The sequence below is a fragment of the Acipenser ruthenus genome, chromosome 38 (assembly GCF_902713425.1).
Source record: "Acipenser ruthenus chromosome 38, fAciRut3.2 maternal haplotype, whole genome shotgun sequence".
Taxonomy (NCBI): domain Eukaryota; kingdom Metazoa; phylum Chordata; class Actinopteri; order Acipenseriformes; family Acipenseridae; genus Acipenser; species Acipenser ruthenus.
The window spans coordinates 7,180,930-7,192,655 of record NC_081226.1 but is presented as its reverse complement, the minus strand read 5'-3'; positions in this window follow the sequence as shown (position 1 = coordinate 7,192,655).

Here is an 11,726-nt window from a genome sequence, read left to right as displayed (position 1 = left end):
GTTCCAGGCATTCTGAGAGCATACTTTTTATTTGCCGTCAGGATTATTGCAGTGAGGGGACTGTCTGCTGTAGAGACAGTACACTGTGAGATACTGTCTTCATATCTGGTTACACAACTTCATTCTATCATTCTCTGTATGTGAAGTTCTGTTGTCCAGTAAAACATCTGTGTCTATCAGTGATACAGGTCTGTTCTCAGTGTAGAGCTCTCTGTCTATCAGTGATACAGATCTATTCTCAGTGTGTAGATCTCTCTGTCTATCAATGATACAGATCTGTTCTCTGTTTGTAGAGCTCTCTGTCTCTATCAGTGAACAGGTTGCGGATGCAGGGAGGTCAGCCAGGAGGGAGTTGCAGTAGTCTAGGCGGGAGAGTACCAGGGCCTGGACGAAGAGTTGCGTGGAGTAGTTGGTGAGGAAGGGTCGGATTCTTTGTATGTTGCTCAGGAAGAATCGGCAGGTGCGTGCCAGAGTGGAGATGTGCTGGAAGTAGGAGAGGCAGGGGTCCAGGGTTACTCCGAGGTTCTTGGCTAAGGAGGAGGGAGAGAGCGTGGTAGATTCCAGAGGAATGGAGATAGAGAGAGATCAGAGGAGGGGGAAGATGAAGGGAAGAAAAGGTTAGATTTAGAGAGGTTGAGTTTGAGGTGATGCAAGTGTATCCAGGAGGATAGAGATACGGAAGGGGATGGTGGGGTCAGAGGGGCGGAAGGAGAGGAAGATCTGAGCATCATCAGCATAGAAATGGTATGAGAAACCATAGGATGCGATGAGGGGGCCCAGGGAGCAGGTGTAGAGAGAGAACAGGAGAGGACCCAAGACTGATCCCTGGGGGACTCCTGTTGAGAGAGGGTGAGGTGTGGAGGTTGAGCCGCGCCAGGATACCTGGTAGGTGTGGTCAGAGAGGTAGGAGGAGAACCAGAGCAGTGCCAGAGATTCCCAGGTCATTGAGAGAGGATAGGAGAATAGAGTGATTGACAGTGTCAAAGGCAGCAGAGAGATCAAGGAGAATTAGGACGGAGGAGAGAGGCAGCACGGGCAGAGTTAATGACACAGGAGAGCAGTTTCAGTGGAGTGAGCAGAGCGGAAACCAGATTGGAGAGGGTCGAGCAGTGAGTGGTTAGACAGGAAAGCAGGGAGCTGGCGGTGTACGTACGGCCTGCTCAAGGGTTTTAGAGAGGAAGGGTAAGATTGAGAGAGGACGGTAGTTCTGGAGGGAGGTGGGGTCGAGGGTTGGTTTTTTGAGGAGGGGCGTGATAGTCTTGTTCAAAGGCAGAGGGAAAGAGGCCAGAGAGGAGAAAGGTGTTGAGAAGAGATGAGATGAAGAGGAGTAGAGCAGGAGCAGCAGCTTGAAAGAGGTGAGTGGGAGGGGTTCCAGGGGGCACATGGTTGGGTTTGTGGCCCTGGAGGAGAGAGAAGGAGGGTGAGTTAGTAGGGGAGACCGAGGGTGTTGGGGTTGGAGTGAGGGGGTGGGAGGGGTGTTAAAGAGTTTGTGGATATCAAAAATTTTAGAGTAGAAGAAAGAGGCAAAGTCATCAGAGGAGATAGAGGAGGGGGGTGAGGGTTGAGGAGAGAGGAGAAGGTAGAGAATAGTTTCTGGGTGTTGGTGGAGGATTGGATAATAGATTGGAAATAGGAGTGTTTAGCAGAGGAGAGAGTAGAGGTGAAGGAGGAGAGGAGGAAGCGGTAGAGGTCTAGTGCAGCATGGAGTTTGGTTCTCTTCCATTTCTTTTCAGCAGAACGCAGTTCGGTTCTTGCCGAGAGGAGCACAGAGGAGAGCCAGGGTTGGTGACGGGAGGGGCAAGCAGGTTGGGAGGTGAGGGGACAGAGGGAGTCGAGGGAGGAGAAGAGGGTGGAGGTAGCAGAGTCTACAGAGAGTTGGGAGAAGGAGTTGATAGAGGGAGGTGAGAGAGCGGTGGAGGCAAGTACAGAGGGGGAGAGAGAGCAGAGGTTACGGCGGGAGGTGACTGGGGGGGTAGGAGGAGCAGGGAGAGAGGGGAGAGACAGAGAAAAAGAGATGAAATAGTGATCAGAGAGGTCCAAGGGGGTGACAGAGAGGGTCTAGGGGCAGCAGGCCCTGGAGAAGGTGAGGTCCAGTAGACGACCAGCTTTGTGGGTAGGCAGGGATGGAGAGAGAGAGTTGAAGGAGTGAAGGAGAGGAAGGAATCCAGCAGAGTGGGTGGGGTTGGACAGATGGATATAAAGAGTAAGGAGGGAGAGAGGAGAAGACCAGTCCCACCTCCCAGTCCAGTGAGACGTGGAGAGAGGACAGGGCAGCAGGAGTTAGTGTTAACAGGAGAGAGCCAGGTTTCAGTGAGAGCAAGGAAATCGAGAGAGAGAGGTGGGAGGCAAAGGCAGAGATGAAATCAGCTTTGTTAGCAGAAGAGTGACAGTTCCAGAGGGCAACAGAGAGAGTGGAGGAGGGGGGAGAGGCAGAGGGATGAGTTTAGAGGGGTTAGGGGAGCAGCAAGGGGAGAGAGGACAGAGGACGGGAGTGAGAGGACAGAACAGGGATGTGAGAGACAGTCATAGCCGGACAGGTGAGACAGAGTGGTGCAGTAGTAGTGGGAGGGTACAGATCTGTCTAGTAGTTGGCGTCTTCCAGAGCGCTGCTACGTTTGGATTTTCTCCAACAGCCTCTCCTCGCACCCTCACTTTGCAAGGGAACTGGTTAACAGCTGCTAAACTGCACTAAGACAATACTTAAGCAGTACAATAGTTTAAATGCACTTCAATGTGATCACACAACTACAAAAGCTGTGTGGTAACCAATCAAATTGCAAATCAACCTCTACTCAATTTAACCACACTCACCTGGTACTAATCACAACAGTGGATCACCCACTTAAAACACCACCTAAATAATGTTACTTAAATGTAGTTAATGTAAAGAGTTGGAATGGGGCCTCTAGAAGCCACTGGGAGAGACTGGCTGTACCTCCTCTACACTCCCCTGCCTCCAGAGCCCACCCTCGCCCCACAGTGGTGGAATGACCTTCCTACAGATGTCAGGACTGCCCAGTCCCTGACCACCTTCCGGCACCTCCTCAAGACACACCTCTTCAGCCAGCACCTGTAAAACTCATCTCTCCCCTTCTGGACAATATAGCTCTCTGCCTTTAATGCACTTTAACTTGCACTTATCTGCTCCCTATTTTACTGTATTTAATCCTGCATTTAACCCAATCTGTAGTATTTTGTATTTCACCTGCACTCGTATCTAACCCTGATGTAACTATCAACACTGTTATCTGCTCTTGAACTGCCCCGATTTCAAACCGCACTGTGTTTTGTATTTGCTCTTATTAGGACTGAAGTCATTGTATTTTGTTTCTTGCTCTTAATTGTACTGTAATTCTTGATATGTATTTTTTTGTACACAACTGTAAGTCGCCCTGGGTAAGGGCATATGATAATAATAATAATAATAATAATAATAATAATATCCACACTTTCATACGCAGCAGCCCTACAGCACATTGTGTTGCCAGCAGTGGGGGGGGGGGGGGGGGCACGTCTGGTCACCTGCCCCCCCCATATTTCTGCTTAGCCACTGCGTTATCATTCACACTGAAATGTGTAAGAAATAAAGAAATTGCAATATTGTTATATTTTTTCGCTTCCCATTATAGTCTATCTGTGTGTTCACACAGGAAGTGGGGCATTGCTATCAACCAAAGATAATACATAAGCAAGCTGCACTCACTCAACCCCACACACAGATGCATGTAACATATAGGCTATGATTACAGTATAGGCTATGTAGCCTAGCTACTACACATATAGATGGGGTAGAGGACATCTATGTAATGAGTAGCCGATGTATTTACTGAGAATGCACTCGCCTCTCCAGCGGCCAGCCTACTAATAAGATTATAATTTTTCACGGATTCTGCAGCTTCATCAAGGGACAATAACCAAGGCCATCCAGGTCTTGGAGATGGAGCGGTAAATGTACAACCTATTAATTGAATAACTAAATAAATAATCAGAATGCAAACAGTTATGGACGCTACGGAGAGAGAAATGGCAAAACGTTTGGTTACTTACGGTAACCCTGGTTCCCTGAAAGAGAAGATGACCACCGTACGTATGGGATATGCCTGCCCATTGGGTAGGTATCACTGAGCTCTCCATATCAGAGCTTCCTGGGATGATGCACTCGGTCCCGCCCGCTGAGGGAATAAAACTCTTATCCAAAGGAAGCCATTTCTCTTTTTCCATCAAACCAGTGAGGGCGACCTTGTGGTTGGTGGTCGTCTTCTCTTTCAGGGAACCAGGGTTATGGAAGTAACCTAACGTTCCCTTTCAATTCGAAGACAACCGCCAAAGACATTACAGACTTTTTTGACCTGAAAAAAGAAACAAGGACCAGGGGTCACAAATGGAGATTAGATAAAGGGGCATTCAGAACAGAAATTAGGAGGCACTTTTTTACACAGAGAATTGTGAGGGTCTGGAACCAATTCCCCAGTAATGTTGTTGAAGCTGACACCCTGGGATCCTTCAAGAAGCTGCTTGATGAGATTCTGCGCAGAGACACCCTGCTGTCATCCTCCCAAATACGCATGCAGGAGCTGTGCACAGACAGCGCCTGCAGCTCACTGACCCGCTTAGCGGAGGTGATAGCATGAGACACAGTCAGCCGACGGTGTATGTCACGTTTGGCATTGAGGTGGAACGCAGACCCAGCTGAATGGCTGATGTGGCTGCGGCCATCGGACCCAATAGTTTCTGGCACAGTAGGAGGGTGACCTGCGATCCCTGTTGAAACAAGGAGAGGCAACCCTAGATAGCTGCAACTCTGTCGTCCGACAAGTATGCGCGCATCATAATGGAGTCCAGCCGGAGCCCCAAGTACGTAGTGCACTGCACCGGTGTAAGCCGACTCTTTGCATCGTCAGATGCTCTGTCACAACCGCCGTGTGGGCCAGTGCTCAATCAGTCGTCAAGATAATTTAATACTCTGATCCCCTGCAGCCACAGGAGAGCCAGGATAGCGTCCACGCACTTTGAGAACGTACAAGGAGCTAGCGCGAGGCCAAATGGCAGCACAGCAAACTCTTACACGCTTCCTTGAAAGGAGAAGCGGAGATAATTTCTGTACTCTGGACGAATGGGAACGTAAGTTCATCCCGTAAGTCCACGGTGGTGAACCAGTCGCCTGAGCGGACGGACTGGAGGATGTGACGGTGTGTCAGCATTTGGAACCTCCTTTCTTTTAAGAACCCGTTGAGGAGCCTCAGGTCTAAGATGATGTGGCGGCACCAGGGGGCCGCTACGCAAATGTGCCTACCCTAACCGCGCGGTCATACACACCTGGTCAGCGTGTAACTTGTACCAGGGGGACACAAGGCTTTCACTAAATTTATTATTGTCATTGGTACACTGAAAAAATCAGATGCTGCCCAAAGAAGTTAAGAACATAAGAAAGTTTACAAACGAGAGGAGGCCATTCAGCCCATCTTGCTCGTTTGGTTGTTAGTAGCTTATTGATCCCAGAATCTCATCAAGCAGCTTCTTGAAGGATCCCAGGGTGTCATCTTCAACAACATTACTGGGGAGTTGGTTCCAGACCCTCACAATTCTCTGTGTAAAAAAGTGCCTCCTATTTTCTGTTCTGAATGCCCCTTTATCTAATCTCCATTTGTGACCCTGGTCCTTGTTTCTTTTTTCAGGTCAAAAAAGTCCACTGGGTCGACATTGTCTATACCTTTTAGGATTTTGAATGCTTGAATCGGATCACTGCATAGTCTTCTTTGTTCAAGACTGAATAGATTCAATTCTTTTAGCCTGTCTGCATACGACATGCCTTTTAAACCCGGGATAATTCTGGTTGCTCTTCTTTGCACTCTTTCTAGAGCAGCAATATCCTTTTTATAACAAGGTGAAGAGAACACAATATTCTAGGTGAGGTCTTACTAATGCATTGTAAAGTTTTAACATTACTTCCCTTGATTTAAATTCAACACTTTTCACAATATATCCAAGCATTTTCCATTTTGGATCTTATTATAGTTTCCATAAGTTTATATATAATAGAAGTCAGGCTTATTGGTCTGTAGTTACCTGGTTCGGTTTTGTCTCCCTTTTTGTGGATCGGTATTACCTTTGCAATATTAGCGGTTTGTAAATAACTTCTTTCATTTCTTTGAGTACTATTGGGAGGATCTCATCCGGCCCAGGGGATTTGTTTATTTTAAGAGCTCCTAGTCCCTTTAACACTTCTGCCTCTGTTATGCTAAAGTTATTTAAAACTGGATAGGAACAGGTCGACATGTGGGGCATGTTGTCCGTGTCCTCCTTTGTAAAAACCTGTGAAAAGTAATCATTTAATATATTTGCTATTTTTTTTTCTTCATCTATGATTTTGCCATTTGTGTCTCTTAGACATTTAACCTCCTCTTTGAATGTTCTCTTGCTGTTATAATATTGGAAAAACATCTTGGAATTTGTTTTAGTCCCCTTAGCAATATTGATTTCTATCTCTCTCTTGGCCTTTCTAACTTCCTTTTTGACTTGTGTTTGCAGTTCCAAGTACTCTTTCTGTGTGCTTTGTTTTTGGTCCCTTTTAAACGCTCTGTAAAGTGCCTTTTTTCGCTAAATATTTTTTTTAATTGATCTATGAAACCATTTTGGCCATTTTGTTTTAGATTTAGATTTGTCTACTTTTGGGATGTAATTGTTTTGCGCCTCTAGTACTACATTTTTAAAAATCAAACATCCTTTTTCTGTGGATGTTATCTCTATTTTACTCCAATCTACTTCTGTTAGTCTCTGTTTCATACCTTCATAGTTTGCTTTTCTAAAATGGTAAACCTAAGCTTTAGCCATTACTTTTGGGGTTTTATTTTAAAAATCACTTCAAATGAGACCATGTTGTGGTCTGAGTTTGCCAATGGCTCTCTGACCTCTGTTTTAGTTATTCTGTCTTCGTTATTTGAAAAGACTAAATCAAGGCATGCCTCCCCTCTAGTCGGTGCCTTGACAAATTGCGTTAGGAAGCTGTCATTTGTCATTTCCACCATTTCAATTTCGTCCGTCAAGCTCCCCATCGGGTTTTCCCATTTTATATGGGGGAAGTTGAAATCCCCCATTAGTATGGCTTCTCCTTTGCTACACGCATTTCTAATGTCATTGTATAACAGATTATTTTGCTCAGCGTCTGAATTTGGCGGTCTATAGCATGCTCCTATTATTATGCCTTTGAATTTTTGTCCATTATTCTCACCCATATTGATTTGCTGTTGTTTTCTTTGTCCAGATTTAACACCTGGGCTTCAATTTCTTATATATAGCGCTACCCCTCTGCCTCTTCTGTCCTGCCTGTCTTTCCTATACAGTGTGTACCCACTAATATTACATTTGTCTCCATCACTCTCAGACAACCAAGTTTCTGTAACACCTATCACATCGTAGTAACTTGTTAGTGCAGTAGCTTCAAGTTCTAACATTTTGTTTCTGAGACTTCTAGCATTAAGATAAATACATTTAATAGTTGTCTTACCTGAGCTGTTACCCTTGTTTTGATGTGGACTCCCTTCTTTTTTTATTTGTTTTCGCCCCCCCTCCTTTCTAGTTTAACACCGTTGACCCGTGGTATCCAGTCTGGCTGTTGTCTTGATGTAAGTGAGGGGGTTGTTGTCGGTTCTCACCAAGAATTTTGCTCAATATAGATAATCATGGAGTTTATCAACCACAGCCCACTTCAGTCCCAATAATTCTAGCTTATGCACAGGGTATTGCTTTTCGGTGGGAGAAAGGCCTCGACGAGCATAGGGCACAGGCCTCCAGCCCTCAGGAAACTCCTGACACAGTACTGCACCTAAACCGTCCAAACTGGCATCTACATGAAGTATGTATGGTTTCTGTGGGTCCGCAAATGCAAGGACTGGTGCACTGGTCAGCTTCTCAATGTTGGCGTAGAAAGCATCTTCACATTGCTGAGTCCATTGATTACCAAAGGGCTCATTGACATGGTGATAGGATACCCCTTCTGGAGCCTGCAGCTGCTTTCCTCTCTTCCTGGTTGGAGCATACCCCCGAGTTAGTTCATGGAGAGGTTGGACCACTGCAGAGTAACCTTCCACGAACCTCTGGTAGTAACCACAGAATCCAAGGAATGACTGGAGTGTCTTCAAGTTGGTAGGTCTGGGCCAGGTGGTGAGTTCTCTGATTTTTTCTGGGTCGGTTTCATGAGGTTCATGTCTCCGACTGCCTTCTCCATGAGCCTCTGGAATGTAGCGGGAGCTCCAGTGACTCCTTGAGGCGGCAGCGTGACTGACTGAGTAGACTCATTCTTCACGTGCAAGTTCGCTCTATGGACTTTCCCAGGTTGAACTGTAAACACACTACTCATCATCAGCACCTGGCTTGGTAGTTCACTTGTCATAGAGAGTTCCATACTTACTTTCAAGGATTTCTAAATAAGCGGTGACTGGGGCATCGGGGCAACTGGCTCGTAAGGCGCTAGCCAGTTCAGCAGCAGGAGGTTTCACGCTCTCAACCAGTCGTTTCCTCTTTTCTTGATCTGAACACTGTCACTCCACTAACATCTGTGTTGCTTGGTCCAGCCAACAGTTAAAGTCGTCCTTGCCAGCAGGGGTTGGTACAGTCCCATTGAAAGGGCACAGTCTGTTATAGGGGCTGGTCTCATAATGCGGCCGCATGGCTTCCTTGAGCACCTTGCCCACGGCTTCAATAATAGCTTCTGGCGTGGGGGCTGACTGGGGCGGTGCTATCACCATGCACTGTACATTTTCTGCTCTACGCCCTTCAGAGGCTAGGAAAGCATTTAAACTATCAGCAAAGTTGCAAAGTTGCAAGTAGCAAAGGGCAGCAGTGTGGAGTAGTGGTTAGGGCTCTGGACTCTTGACCAGAGGGTCATGGGTTCAATCCCAGGTGGGGGACACTGCTGCTGTACCCTTGAGCAAGGTACTTTACCTAGTTTGTTCCAGTAAAAACCCAACTGTATAAATGGGTAATTGTATGTAAAAATAATGTGATATCTTGTAACAATTGTAAGTCGCCCTGGATAAGGGTCTCTGCTAAGAAATAAATAATAATAATAATAATAGACAGACTACTGATATCAACTGTGCACTCCAATAAAGCAGTGCGGTCCTGTGTCAATGGCTGATTTAATACTGACCTCACCTTCACTCTTCCAAAGAGGTTCAGGTTTTCCAAAAGAAGCAACCATGACCACATGGCACCCCACCAGTAATCTTCAGATATCCCAGACTGTCTGAGCATGTACGATTACACTGTAACATCGAAACTCGAGTCGCTATTGAAACAATCTTTAAAAATGAAACAAACTTTTACAGGAAACAAGAGTCGTTTATAATGATCTGTGTTGGCTGCAAAAAAAAAAAGTAACAAGCAGCCAAAACAGTTTTTTAAAAAACAACCTTGAATGACATTCATCAACATGTTCAAGTTTTCTAAACCATTAAAACGTATGCTGACACATTAATTACAATGACCATGTAATTCCCATTGACAATTTTGCTCCTTAAATCCCAAAATATTAAACACGGGAGCAACTTTAACTGCAAACCTGAAATGACAAAACTGAAGCTTTTGTGTTTTTCTTTATAAAAGACACTTTAGGGAGATACTCTCGTCTGAGTGTGTCACTGTTAGGCACAACTCCACAGTTAGTGATTTTTTTCATTTAGAAGGCTGCACACAGGCTTCCACTGATTCAAACATGTTGACATTACGTATTTCTTTCTGTGCTCGTTTTAAACAATCCTGTGATTGTGAGCTGCTTGTTCGGTAATTGTTTTGCCTGAACTTCAAGTTTGGTTTTCTTGTTTTTGTACGGCGCTGTCAAGATGCTTGTCATTAGCACCTTTTCTTAGATGATCTGAAGACACATTAAAGTTGAGCAAAACAGAATCCCACCATCTGCATGCAAAGTCCCCTTTTCACAGCTCTGAATGCGATCTGCTGTTGAAATGTGAATTGTGTTGGTCTGTGTGGGTGCTGGTTGTGTCAGTGTGTGTGTGTGTGGGGGGGGGGGGGTGCTGGTTGTGTCAGTGTGTGTGTGTGTGGTGGGGTGCTGGTTGTGTCAGTGTGTGGTGGGGTGCTGGTTGTGTGTGTGTGTGTGTGTGTGGGTGCTGTTTTACTTGTTCCTCTCTCTCTCTCTCTCTCTTGTAGACGTGGCCGATGTTTGTTCTTTTTTAGCCTCTGATGAGTCGCGCTACATCACTGGAGCCAGCATCGAGGTGACGGGTAAGCAGGCTGTCACTATAAAATACCAGGAACACAGGGAGAGACCTCATTGGCTCTGGGAGGGTGGGGGTATGTTATAAGAGCAATAACACACGCCAGGGAGTTCAGATTTGGTCCAGCTTGGTTTGGCATCGTGCCAAACACCCCTCCCAGGCGTGCGGAGATCGGACCATATTTAACCCCTTAGGGGACACAAGGAATTGAGCAGTTGTTCAAACGGTTTCTTCTTAAAATACGTTGAAGAATGACTCCGTTTGGATGACCAGATCCAACAGTCAGGACATTTTAAACCTGTTTCGTGCACCTCATTGCAATAATAAGACAGTTAGCATCATTTCTATTTGTGGGACACACATGTCCCTTGAACCTTAAAGGGTTGACCCCCCTGCTGTGTGTTCTTGTTGTCTTACTCGCTGTGTGTCAGGCAGGGTGAGGAGGTTATTGCTGTCTTACTCGCTGTGTGTCAGGCAGGGTGAGGAGGTTATTGCTCTGACTCGCTGTGTGTCAGGCAGGGTGAGGAGGTTATTGCTGTCTTACTCGCTGTGTGTCAGGCAGGGTGAGGAGGTTATTGCTCTTACTCGTTGTGTGTCAGGCAGGGTGAGGAGGTTATTGCTGTCTTACTCACTGTGTGTCAGGCAGGGTGAGGAGGTTATTGCTGTCTTACTCGCTGTGTGTCAGGCAGGGTGAGGAGGTTATTGCTGTCTTACTCGCTGTGTGTCAGGCAGGGTGAGGAGGTTATTGCTCTTACTCGCTGTGTGTCAGGCAGGGTGAGGAGGGTGATAGGCGGGGTCAGTGTTCAGGCTTGTGGTGTGTGTCTCTGCCCCCCCATCTGGGGGTGTATGAATAGCCTGTCCATTTTTACTTTCATACGTTGCTGTGAAAGTACATCCGTTTTTTAGTGACCAATAATCCCCCCCCCCCCCACCCGATTATTTCCCCCCAATTTGGAATGTCCAACACAGCACAGACGTTCTGAGGGTGTGTGAGCATCCTCCGATCTCACAGAACACAGATCAGCCTTGCTTTTTATTCACTCTGACTTTTGGTCGGTGTCTGGCCAGTAGCGTTCGCTGTTGAGGAGAAGGAGTCCATGTCGGTTTCCCGTCCCCCACTTTGTAAAGACATTCTTTATCACAAGCCACTTGAGGGTATCAGAATCTGGGGTGTCAGAGCACACAGCATGCGGTGGCTGTAGGTCACAGTGATTCAGCTGGTCTGTAGGGCACACAGTGTGCGGTGGCTGTAGGTCACAGTGATTCTGTAGATCACGGTGATTCAGTTGGTCTGTAGGTCATGCTGAGCGATCGAGCCTGGGAGAGTGTGGTCATGCTGAGGGATGGAGGTTAGCAGAGTGGTCATGCTGAGCGATGGTGGCTAGGAGCGTGGCTATTCTGGGATCAAAGTTGGGAGAGTGTGGTCATGCTGAGGGATGGAGGCTGGGAGTGTGGTCACGCTGCGGGATGGAGGCTGGTAGAGTGTGGTCATGC